General features: G+C 56.6%; 1 long non-coding RNA gene across 1 annotated transcript; it reads left to right on the plus strand.

Annotated features, from left to right (window-relative positions):
* The first annotated feature begins 6,087 nt into the window (after positions 1 to 6,087).
* Positions 6,088 to 7,087, plus strand: LOC309681072. Its single transcript, XR_014270018.1, has 3 exons — positions 6,088 to 6,124; positions 6,598 to 6,743; positions 7,013 to 7,087. It is a non-coding gene; the product is annotated as an uncharacterized lncRNA (long non-coding RNA).
* The last annotated feature ends 5,313 nt before the right edge of the window (positions 7,088 to 12,400 follow it).

The raw sequence follows: 12,400 nt of genomic DNA on the forward strand, positions 1-12,400 counted from the left end.
GACTTGCGAAGCCTGAGGGATGTGTGGCACACACTCTTTGAGCCCCAGGACTTTAGGGGGAGAGGAGACTCCTGGATCTCTGATGGGGATGTGGTTTTGGACCAGCACAGTGTCCCCAGGAGGATGCCTGGGTACCGCCAGGAGAGTCCCTGCGGGATGCAGGCAGGGGAGGATTATGGCAGATGAAGTGATACCCACGGCCACTGGAAGGCTGCGCAGGATGATCTTGTTCCCTAGCTAATTTCCAGCTCCCAATTTAAATCCTCTGCACTTCCTCTCTCCCTTGACGAGATAAAGATCCTGGGCACGCAAGGGTGAACAACACCCTGCCATTGCGTCCTCTTCCACAATCAAACCAGGCATCGAGCGATGCCTCTCCCCGTGTGCGCCATGGGGAACAGGGAGGTGACAGGGGGAAAGAGGAGGTGGCCGCCTTCCTGTGGGTGTGTTTTCCAGAGCAGGAGAGAAACCAAGACGGATCAGACGCCAGCCAAACAAGGTGACTACGTTGTGAGGAATGCAGGCACAGGCTCTGCTCATGTGTGAGATGCAGAGAGGAGATAGAGGGGCAGCTGCAAAATGCTTTTGCCAGCACAGCCGCGACACTGGCTCCTGAAAGGCGAGTGGAAGGGTCAGTCTCAGCATCTCCATCCAGAATGGCATAACGTCAAAGCAGTGCATGGTTGATCTGCGAAACTCATTGCCACAAGATAGTGCTGCTACCGACAGCTTAGCAGGGCCAGTAAAGCTTTTAGAGAGGTATTAAGATAACAAGAACAGCGAGAGTTTTAAACTAGTAAGTTGTAAAAAGATAAAGGGGTTGGGTACAGATAAAATCTTCATCCAGAAGATGAAGGGACAGGCAGGAGCTTATTCTAGGGCCAGGTAATCCCCAAACCACTTCCTTTAGGGTTCCCAGAGGAGGAACTGGAGGAACCCCAAGTCTCATCCTGGAGAAGTTCTCCTCCTTTGTGACATTTTTTTTCTGGGGTAATATTGGATTTACTCTCCTGGATAGGGCAAGGATCTGTCTATCCGTTTCTCTAGGATGAAATAGATCTTGGTTCCAACATGGCGAAGCACAGTTCCCTCTGGGCTTGGAAAAAGAGACATTTGTGCGGAACTTGTAGGGAGTTTGTTCTCAGGACGCCTGCCCGTGTCGGCTGGGGGTGAGGCTGGCCGGCAAGGCTGCGAGTCCTGTGAGAGAGCACACCAGCAAACGCAGAGTGAACGTACGAGCTTCCCTTTCTCTGGAAATCTGGCCCAAAAAAAAAAAGCAGTGTGCCCCCAGTCTGCAGCACCAGTGATGCTGGACATGACCCTGTTCCTCCCAACCAGGGGCTTTGGAGTTGGAGCTTTCCTCTCTGGGTGTCAAACAAGCCCTGCTTCTCCCCTCTGACAGTTTGGGAGGCGGGTGAGCAGAGAGAGATGAGCGGAGTGGTGGATGCTGCCAGCACGGAGAGGTGGTGGGGAGCAGGAGGCAGCGGGGGGCAGTGCTCCCCACGGGGGGGTGGCTCAGGCGGGACCCCACACCTCTGCTCCTGCTGATAAAACGGGGTGAAGGACCCTCTACCTGACTCTGGCCTCCGAGTAGAGCGGAGGAGACTGGGAAAGCTCTCCTGTATTTATCAGAAGTGAGTGGTTGTTGTGTCCTGAGTTACATCACTGTTTACACCTCTGCACAATGCCCCGCACTCACCGGGGACCCTCTGGGACCATTCCGAATTCGGTGCAGGTGCAGCCCGCTGCGGGGATGAGCCGCACACGTACTCGGCCCCATCTGCCTTTGATCTTAAGCTCTGTCAAGAAAGATGCTTTAGCAGGAATCTTGCCCATCAAGTACCATCCATAGGCGGCTGCAATGTCACAGCTGTGACCAAGCCCTGACAGCTCCAGGAGCTGAGGTGTTGCCAGGTTTAAGCCAAGCCTCCACCTTCTGCCCTCGGGCTGGAGCACGCTCCTTTCCACGCTGTGCAGAAGCTCAGGGCTCCCTGCTCCTCTGCCTGCCCAATTTGGGGGTCTTTGCTGCTTTCAAGCATTGTCAGAGGTTGGGGGAGCTGCCACCGATCCCTCCTGAGCGCTGGGTCCGCCTGTGGGGATGCTGACCTGGCTGGGAGTGGGAGCTGCTGCATGGTCTGAGCTGCTGAGGAAGAGGATGGGATGCTGCAGCTTGAGCGGAGAGGCTGAAGCTTGCCCATCGCATCCTCAGAGGAGCCAAACCCTCGCTGCTCCCTGTGTCCCCGGGCGTGGGTACCGCTGGGGGCGATGTATTGAGTAACAATACATCACCGGCTCCCACTCGGGTACCAGTGCACCAGTGATGCTTCACCCATCCACCCTCCCATCCTCTTCCCAAATAATCCCAAAAGTGGCTTCCTTCCCTCGGCTCGGGGTGGGGAAGCCACTAGATGGCAACGTTACCTGCAGTCTGGCCGCTTCTCCCGGGGACGGAGCGGGGCCGGGGGCGCTCCCGGGGCTGCGGGGACCGGGACAGCGCTGTCCCCGTCCCCGGCGCTGCTCGGGGTCCGCGGGGGGAGCCGGGCCCGGTGGCAGACTGGTGGGTCACCTCTGAGCCGCGACTCAGCGGCGTGTATCAAGAAAACGAGTTATCTTAAAATCACTTAAATTCTCGGTCATCGGTTTCGCCTTTAGCAGCAAAGTGGCCGCAGCGCTGTGAGATGTCACATCGCCGGGCAGAGGGGTGACAGCACCAGGGCACGCGTGCTCCTATGCGCATACATAGTCACATATACGCGTGTCGCTATCCCCAGAGACTCTGTTTACCTGCAGAAATTCTCAGGCAACCCCCAAACTTTTGCAAAGTGCCTGGGTTTGACCCCGAGGGACGGTGTGGTCCGTGCAGCGTGTCCAGCCCGCGGTGGCCCGCAGAGACCCTTCAGCGCTTGCTACGGATTTTGTGAGTTGGTGTCACCGCTGTGGCCGGGGCGGCTGATTTTGCTGGTGGTGAGGGCTTTTAGGCATGGTGGAACCAAGCTGGCTTTGAACCAGGAACGCACAGCAGCGTGTAACCTGCCGGGAAACACCCCGTGCCGTTCCCTGCACCCTTCAGTTATCGCTGCTGCCCGTGTTATATCAGCGCCGGAGTCGAGCCCTGTTACGTGAAGGGCTTTAGAGCCGCTCAGGTGGGTAGGGCAGGTGTGAAAAGCCATCTAGAGTTAACCTGGGCTTGTTCCCTTGGAAAGGTGGGAGAAAGGCTGCTGAGAGCCCGGCGGTGCACTGTCTCTGCTGGGCCACATCTGGCTGGCCAGTGAGTCCCTGCAAGCAGAGAAGTTGCTGTCCTCCAGCCTGTACCATTGCGTGCCTCAGTTTCCCCATGTCGAGATCCTTTCCTGCTTCCCCTAAAAGGAGGAAGAGGATGGAGGAGCGTGGTGGCATGGTTCTCTGAGGCAGCCAACCGGCCTGAATGGGACTGCTAATTAATTGACCTTCACACTGGGGCCACAGTGCACGAGGAAATGAAACGACAGCATGGTATGGAAGAACAGCCCTGAACAGAAAAGGGATGTGCTGTTCACCCAGGGAAAGATTTATGGGAGTCAGGTGTAAAACAGGTAGTAGAATTAACACCGGAGGACAGCGCATGCAAAGGGGCAGGAGGCATCGCTGTGTCTTTTTCCATGAGGCCGCAGAGCCTGGAGAAGATGGACTGTGGTGGACCGGGATGGGGAGGGAGGCAGGAGCACCGCCCTGCCGATAGCCCTACCCTCGCTTCTGAGGTCCTCCAGTCTCCAGTGCGATGCCTCCGGGTATTCAGCATTATTTTTCTTCCTTTTTTTTTAGGGCGCTTTTCCCTCCTACCCGCCGCCCTGTGAGCTCTGAAAACTGCAAGTTTGGAAACCAGCCTTCATCACGAAATGGCTCAGGTTCTTCCAGCCCCAAACCTCCACCCTGTGTGCCCCGTACTTGAAGCCTCTGAGAGGAGCCCCCAGGGTGGGACACCACGCGCTGAGCCCGCCCCAAGAGCGATGCCACAGCCAGGAAAGGTGAGATTTGGGCCAAGGGCAAGGAGCGGAGGCCAGGAGGTCTCAAGTCGCAGGTGCCTCCTCATGGTTCCTTCACGGCAGAGAGCAATGGTGTTCATCCACCAAGTCCTGCCCGCTCTGCCCTCTCTGCCGCCCTGGCAGGGCTGCAGGTCTTTCCAGCCTCCGCGCCACCCGGCGTGACTAACAGAGCTGGCCGGCTCCCAGGGGTGTCAGTCCGGGACCCCAAACAACCCCAGGGAGCCAAGAGGAACAGGAAAACCCAGAGTCTCCTTCCTCATCGCCCTCCCCCTCCTCCTCCTCACTGCCTGCCAGCTGCCTTCCCGGGGCCAAGGGGTGGCCCTGGGTGGCCCCGTCTCCCGTTGGCCCAGACGGGAACGACCGCTCCCAATTACTCATGGGGATGATGTGGGGGGGATGCAGGGGCGGAAAGTCGGAGTAAATGGAAAGTGGGCACTTGCCTCTGACCTTGTCTTCCCATCGCCGCAGCTGGAGCTGAGCTCAGCCGGCGCGAGGCCACGGGTGGCAGGCGGCTGGCGAGGGGACACGGCTCTGGGCTGCGAACTTGGACATGCATCTCCATCCCGAGCCAGGACAGGCTGCTGGGGGACACGGAGGTGAGAGCGAGCATGCGACCCCCGTCCATCCAGATGTGCCCCCGCACCAGAGAAACGCGCTGGGCTGTGCGCGCACACACACGCGTGCACAAGCGCCTTACGTCGGTCCACGCGGAGCTGTGCTCGGACACCCGTATTCAGCACTCTTTGGGTGACTGGTGCCCGTTGGGGGGATGCTCTGCCCCCCAGGAGAGGTGCACGTGGCTCCAGCAGCTCAGCTGCCTCCTGGAGGGGAAGAGGGCTGCAAAGAGGGGGGAGATGGAGCACAGGAGCTGAAAAACAGCAGTCTGAATTCGAGCTACAACCTGAGATAAACCTTGTTTTCTTGCTGTTTGCACTACAAACCGGTGACGGCTGTGTCTTATAGACGTCTTCAGAGGTGTCTGTAAGACACGTCTTCACCCCGTGCTCTGGGATTCCCCCTCAGCACCCCCACCCATCCCTCTGCCACAGAGGAGTTAGCGCTTTCCAGACTCATCTTATGACAAAAATAAACCCAAAAGTAAGGTGAAAGAAAACACGCCCAAGCCACGCTGGAGGTTGTCTGAAAAATGTTCCTTCCACCTCTGGGTCCTCCTGTGCTCTGAGCCCTTCTCCAGCTCTGGTGGTATAAAGCTGTCTCGAAACCAAACCCACCCGCAGCCCACAATGACGATCACCCGCCCCAAAGCTTTCCAAAATCCGGACGATCGTCCCTTTTTCCCAGCAGCGAGGTTTTCTGGCGTGATGGCTGGGCCGTACAGGTGAATTCGCAGGTCGTGTTGCCACGATTTCAAACCATTTCCCAATCGAGCTTCTGCGGGCTGGAGAACGACTCGCTTCCCACCTCGAATTTTCGGAGCGCTCGCATTTACTAACGTCAGTATTCAAAACTTCTCCTTTGCCGAAAACCAGATTTCCCTACCTAAACTGAATTTCCAGGAGGATGTCCCTAGATGGGGCAGGCAGGACCAGGGACTGGAGGGCTCGGGAAGGCTGGCATCTTCTCGGCAGAAGGCAGTGATGTATTTTTCACAGAAAATACAAATTTTAAGACAAATCTTTTGACGTGAAGGACTCAGGCTGCCCGTGACCCTGAGAAGGGTGCGAGATGTGGACCCCAGGTCTCGAAGCGGGGGCAAATCCAGCCGGTGGGAAGGGAGCTGGGAACACCATGGGAGTCTCCTGTCCCACGTGAACACCCAAGCTGCTAATTATTATGGGATGGACACACACAACTCTGCGATATTTTGGTGAGAAATTCTGCCCAGGTCAAAGTGAGCAGATATATTCCTGGCAAAAATCGTTATTTCCAATGAATCAACATTTTCCTGTTTAAAAAAAAAAAAAAAAAAAAAAAAAAAACTAAAACAAAACCCTTTCAGAGCCTCTCTCAGTGACTTTGACTGCTCGGGGTGAGGTGGCAGCTGGACTCAAACCCACGGGCGCATTTTGGGCTACGGACTGAATGAAATGGGACCCCCTGGAAAGCCCGACCGCGACCAGGTGGAATTTTCCAAACCGACAGTGAGACAAAAGCTCGGCCGACCTCCGCCGGCAAATCTCTATCGGGGCGGGATGGGGTGGGGTGGGGGGGAACGTTCAAAGGGAGGGGGTGCCCGCGGTGCTGCCCACCCTCCCGGGACCAGGAGGAGGTGAGATTCAACCGCTGGTTAACGCCGGCGATGCCGTCCCGGCTTTGTGCCGAGCGGGATTGTGTTACTGGGCTGGGGCTGGGAAAGCTCCTCCGCAGGTCACAGGTGGATTAAGGAATTCCAGTCCCCATTCAGCGCCCACTGAACCACAACTAATACGGGAGCTGTAAAGAGCCGGGGCAGGCGAGATGGGAGGTGTTGAATGGGAAAGCCACCTGCGAGGGAGCCGGGCTGCTGGAATCCAGCGGGCGGTGAGGAAATGGTGTGATTTACCGTCAAACCTGGCCGCAACCTGCTTTTTTTTTTTTTTTTTTTTTTTTTTTTTTCTTTCCCACCTTTGAATAGGGGCAGCCAGGGAGAGCCCTGGGTGAAGGTGGCAAGGGAGGTTCACGTGTCGCCTCTGTAATGGGGATGCTTCCAGAGAGAGGAAAAATAATCACCCAGCGCAGGTGGATTGGTGAGCTGGGTCGGAGCCAGGCTACGTCCCGGAGGTGGGCACGGAGCCTGCGAGGGGCTGACTGAAGGGAGCCTGAAGGGCACGGTGCCGGGGAGCGTGGTGGGATTGTGGGCAGGTCTCTGAGGATGACATGGACTTCCCGGTGAGGGTGAGGACCCAATACACCAACAGGGTTGAGAGATGGAGAGGGAGTAGCCAGGGTGTAGGAGATGGTGAAACCCCGAGTCCATGCCAGCGCTAACGTAGATCAGGCGATAACAACTCCTTCTTTTTGCCTATTAAAATGCCTCTCTCCTCCAACAGCTCTGCCGAGCCGCACGGCTCCGGACGGGCATCGCCCCACCAAGCCCGGGACAAAGGCTGGACCCTCTGCTTGCCCGAGGTCGGTGGCCGCTTGCTCCAGCCCTGTCCGAGGGCGTTTGGCCTCAGAGACCACCCTGCACCTGAACTGGGTACCTGGGCCACCAGCCTGAGCTGTCTGGGGACACGCGGCTGCCGGGGGGAGCCGGCAATGGGACGGACGCCTGCCCGCAGCACCTCTGAAGTCAGAACAAGGCTGCAGGGGACGGGACAGGACTCTCCTCCCACACCACAGCCGGGCCTTGGGAGGGATGCCCCAGCGCCGCAGAGACCCCGGCGATGCCACGTCCCCTGGGGCAGGTCCCCCTGAGCCCTCCTGGCCATGCCTGGGGCGACTTTTGCACCCGAGAGCCATCGGGGAGGCAGCGATCTCGTACACCCTGCTCCCCAGGAGACTGCGAGGCGCCTCTTAATAGGACTTTAATTATACATTTACCGTCACCGTTTTTTGTTTTTTTTTTTTTTTTCTCCCTCTTGAGTTCAGCTTCCCCAGAGATGTAAATACCCGGCGCGTGCTGCGGGGATTGTCAGCTCCACTAATGACCACCTGCCAGCGTGCTGGGGAGGGAGGACGGTGGCGTGGGGACATCTTAGGTGACACTGCCCCGACTGGCTTGGCAGTGGCTCCCCGGCTCGGCGGGGGTGTCCCTGGGCGCCGGGGGCGGGTGGCTCTGCCTCCAGCTCTGCAGGAAAGGACGGCGGCTCTGGGAGTAGGGGAGATGGCTGTCACGGGCCAGAAGAGGAGGACTCAGGTCCTGCAAAGGGACCAGGATGCAGGGCTGTCCCTGTTCTTGCTCCGATGCTTCCAGCTGGCTTGTTAGCCCTGGGCACTAGCCAGCCATCGGATGGAGGTGGCCACCAGACACCTCTGCCCTAGGGGGGATCCCAGCTCCAAACATCACACCGCCAGCTCTGCCAGCGTCCTCCCTCATGGCATCCCTGCCAGAGCCATCCCGCCTGCCTCAGACGGTGTCTGGTGCCCACGGCGCTGTCAGGTCGCTGTTCAAAGCTTTCCCTGGAAGCCCTCCGCAGCGACGTGCGCGATTTGGCAGGGACCGAACCCTCCTCCGCAGAGGGAAGGGGCTGGGCTGGCTCGAGCATCGCCTGGCACCGCTCCGCTCTGTGAGCGGGTACCTCTGTGAGCGGGTACCGCGGGCTCAGCCTGCTTTAGAGGGAAGCGGAGGGTCGGCTTCTGCCCTTTTCTGCTCCTGGGCGAAAAACCCTGACTCCTTTATTCAGGCAAAAACACACGCTGAGAATTTCGCTTAAGTTGAGCCTGGGAATTTGGCCCCAGAGGCTTAAATAATTCTTTCTGTGTGGTACACGCAGAGAACAAAAAAAAAAAAAAAAAACCAGGCAAAAAAAACAAGCAAACCAGAAAACAGCAATATAAGAAGAACAATTTCCTTTACCACTAATTTTCTCTCTGTTAATTAGCAAGAATGTGGGGTCACTGATTATAATGCTCTTAATGTCGCTCCAAACCCACACGTCCCGGCTGGGGACGGCGAGTGACCACGCAGTGCTGAGCCTCTCCGGATGCCCCGGCAGCCTCGGCATCACGGGGGGCAGGAGGAAATCTTCCCCGGGAAGGCTGCGTGGGTACCCGGGGCCGGACCCCGCTGGCTGCCCTGCTGTTACCCCTTCTGCGGGTAAATCGAGGGCTCTGAAACGACAATTTTTTCCGAGGCTTGACCTGAGCCTGCTCCCTCCGAAATTCGTCGTTGGCTGCGAAGGAGGGGCAGGGAGCCAGGCCTGGGGCTGCCAACACGGCGGTTTTCATCAGCGCCAAAATATAGAGCCGGAATACGGAGAACGCGGCGGGTCCAACCCGGGGAGCTTCTCCCCGCTCCCCTAACGCTGTGCCCAGACCAAGAGATGAGCTGAGCATCTTCGTTCCCCCAAAGACACCCGCAGCCATCGTCTTTGGCACCTTCCAGCAGCAAACTCACAGGAGCGAGTCACTGGGATGGGTCGGAAAACACCCATTTCTCCAGAGATGTTGAAGCTTTTCCGATTTATTGCTCCTTTCCCTCTTAAAAAATCCTCAAATATTTTTTTTTTCCAGAGTCTTAACCACCAAAAAGAAAAGGACATTTTGGGAGGCCGCTCGTCTTTAAAGCATTGAGGGACTTTGCGTGTGCGCTTGGGGGGGTTGGTGGAAGACTTGGGATTTCACCGAATATGGGAAATGTCAACAGAATGTATATTTCTTTCTCACCAAGTATTTGTTGAAAAGTTTCTGTTCCATCAGTAAAATGTCACAGTGCTTTCCCCCCCCACCCCTTCTAAGGTTCACCTGCTTGTGGAATTTGCCATGGGAGTCCGACGTGGTTTCTTGCGAGCCACACTTGGCTGACCCACACTTGGCTGACCCACGAGCATCCCCCATAGCCACACACTGCGTCTCGAGCTCGGTCTGACACGGGGCTTTGCCGAAAGCACCTCCTGATGAAAATAAATCCAGGGAGGAAGGGCTGATTAAATCGCTCGTCTATTTTGGGCAGAGAGAGTAGGTGCAGGGGAGGGCCGGGCTCCCCCCGCCGCCGAGGACCCCTCGTCGCCAATGCACAGATTTCCCGTCGCTCCATCCCCACAACCTGGGCAACGAAATGGGGGATGCAGGTGTTGTCCTGTGGCATCTGGATGTGGAAACGCTGCCCAGTCAGCATCTCTTCCCACAGCTGGAGCATCCCTGCCCACAGCTGGAGCATCATCCCTTCCCACAGCTGGAGCATCCCTGCCCACAGCTGGGGCATCCCGAATGTGTCCCCCCAAAGTGAAGATCCCCCAGTTCTCCCCGCTTGCTCTGACTTGAGATCGGATCATTTCATGCCATTTCTCCACCCCCAAAATCAAGGGATTCCTCTGTGAGTCTTCCTCCCGCCGGTCCGGTCAGGAGAGTGCCCGACCCTGAGCTCAGAGGTTGGCCTTTCCCCAGGTTTCTGTAGCGCTTCGGAGTGGCCCGGACAGGGGGTGATTTCAGAGGAAAACCTGTTGTTTTTTCCTGATCCTTCGCAAAACCAGGATGAAAACATCCCACAGACGGTGAGACACTCACCCCCCCCCCCCCCCCCCAACCCTTGTGACCCATCAAAATGTTTTGCTTTGAGGAAACAGAAGGATTTTGTTCTGCTTATTGAAATTTAAACAAAAGTAGCTTGATTTCAAAGCGAAAAATTACATCTTTTCACTGCAACAAGTGACAGAAGGGGCTTCTCTTCGCAGGAGCTCATCTCTTCCACCCATCCATACCAGTTCACCTCTTGGGTTTTGCCTCCCATATATCCTCAGAGCATCCCAGCATCAGCGGATTTGCCTCCCCCCACCTCCCGCCCAGCGTCTGGACCCAATGGGTGATGGAAGCGTGCTTTGCTGGGAGCACTGGGCGGCAGCAATGGCAGGGACAGAGCCCAGCGCTGCCAGAGGAGGTCTCAGCCACAGCGTTCAACTTTCCAGCCAGGACATTAAAAAAGAAAACCAACAACAACAACAACAACAACATAAAAAAAAAAAAAAAAAAAGGAAAAATCTGTGGGTTTTAAATTCCATCCTTGGCCAAGCCCCTTCCCAGAGAAACATGTCAACAGGCGCCGCAGGCAGTGGGATGCTCGGGGAGGAAACGTGGGGTTTAACTCCTCCCACCCGATGGGCAGAGGGGTGGGAGCGGAGCTGGTCCCGGCGGGAGCATCACCCCGGGATGCCGATCATAGAACCATAGAATGGTTTGGGTTGGAAGGGACCTTGAAGACCACCCCGTTCCACCCCCCTGCCCTGGGCAGGGACCCCTCCCCCCAGCCCAGGTTGCTCCCAGCCCCGTCCGACCCGGCCTTGACCACCTCCAGGGATGGAGCTTCCCCCAGAGGACCCTACTGCGCGTGGGTGGGTGCTCCGCAAGCACCGGGGATGGAGGGGAAGGAGGGGAAGGGAACACCTCCGTGGGCATCGGGCACGGCTGGAAGCAGGAGAAGGCTGTGCCAGCACCAGGGTACCACGGTGGGCGCATCCCCCCTCTGCACACACGGCATTAAACCCCCCCTTCCCCATCCTGGTTTGGCAGCGGGGCAGCTATTAACGCCTTAAAATAGGCGCTGCCCATTTCAGTCCTAACCCCAAAGTTTATAAAGTTTCTCCTCTGGAGACGTGTGCCCCTTGAGAGATTGGTTTAAAACAAATTCATCAGGGTTTATCGGATCAAATTCTCCGCTCGCCGTTACCCGCTGCCGCGGCGCGTTGTTCAAGTTGCAAAGCCTTAATGGGTCTCACTAAAGGGAAAATAACAGCTTCTCAAACGAGGAGCCTGCGATAGGGAAGGAAAAGACCATTTATGCAAGGAAGAGTCTCCTGGAAATCGTGTGGAAAACCTGGGCCAGATCCTAAGGGGGCTTGTTGGAAGGGGAAAACTAACCTCCAGTTATCTAAAAAAAAAAACAAAAAAACCAAACCAATATTGTTCATTATTTAAATGCACAGCAAATTCAAGCTATCTAAAAAAAAAAAAAAAAAAATCAGAACTAATATTTCCCATTATTTAATTGCTCCGCGTACAACACGATAAATTCAAGTTATCCTCTTGATCTGCTCCACCCAGAAAGAGGCAATTTTGCACCGCTCCAGCAGAGGCGGTGGAGGCAGGGAAGGGGCAGGAGGGGCAGAGCATCCCGTTGGAAAAGCCAAGTGAAGTTTCCGCCTGGTGCCAACCTCCAGCCAAAGCCCGAGAGACGGAGTTTCACGTGAACGGAAAGAAAGGAGCCGTAACTGGGATTTTTTGGTAGGTTTTTTTGGAGCACCCCAAAAGGTTTTTCTGGGTTTGCATCGGCAGACAAGACGTTTCGGCCGAACCGGCCTCCTCGCCGGCTGGGGCAGAGCTTTGCCAGTGACCACCGAAGCGAAGACGAAGGGTTTCGGGCTGCGACGTGTCGCCGTCCCCGGCAGGAGAGGGTTCGGCTCATTTCCCGCTTCGGTGCTCTCCAGCTCCCGGCGTTAAGGGTGACGGGAAGCGAAAGAGGGTTAAAAAGCCCCTTTAACCGGCGCTCTTGTCAAATTAGCAGGGCAAGGCGCTGAGGCCGGGGCTAATGAATGGAATAATTGATTAAATATGTCATATTTCTGCCTGGCAGGTTCACACCTTCCCCAAAGGTTTCCAGATGGGGCATAATTATCCCCCAAACTGGCTTCGCGCGCAGGGGGCACAGGGGGAGGAATGGTGACACGGGGAATTTAGACAGCAGAAAATTGCTCCCGCAATTAATCCCAGGCACTTAATAAGCTCGCCAAAGAATAGCAGGGATAGGGAGAGACCCTCTCGGGTTCGGCCCTCAGCGGTGCCGG

The sequence above is a fragment of the Vanellus vanellus genome, assembly GCF_965231255.1.
Source record: "Vanellus vanellus genome assembly, chromosome: 24".
Classification (NCBI taxonomy): Eukaryota; Metazoa; Chordata; class Aves; order Charadriiformes; family Charadriidae; genus Vanellus; species Vanellus vanellus.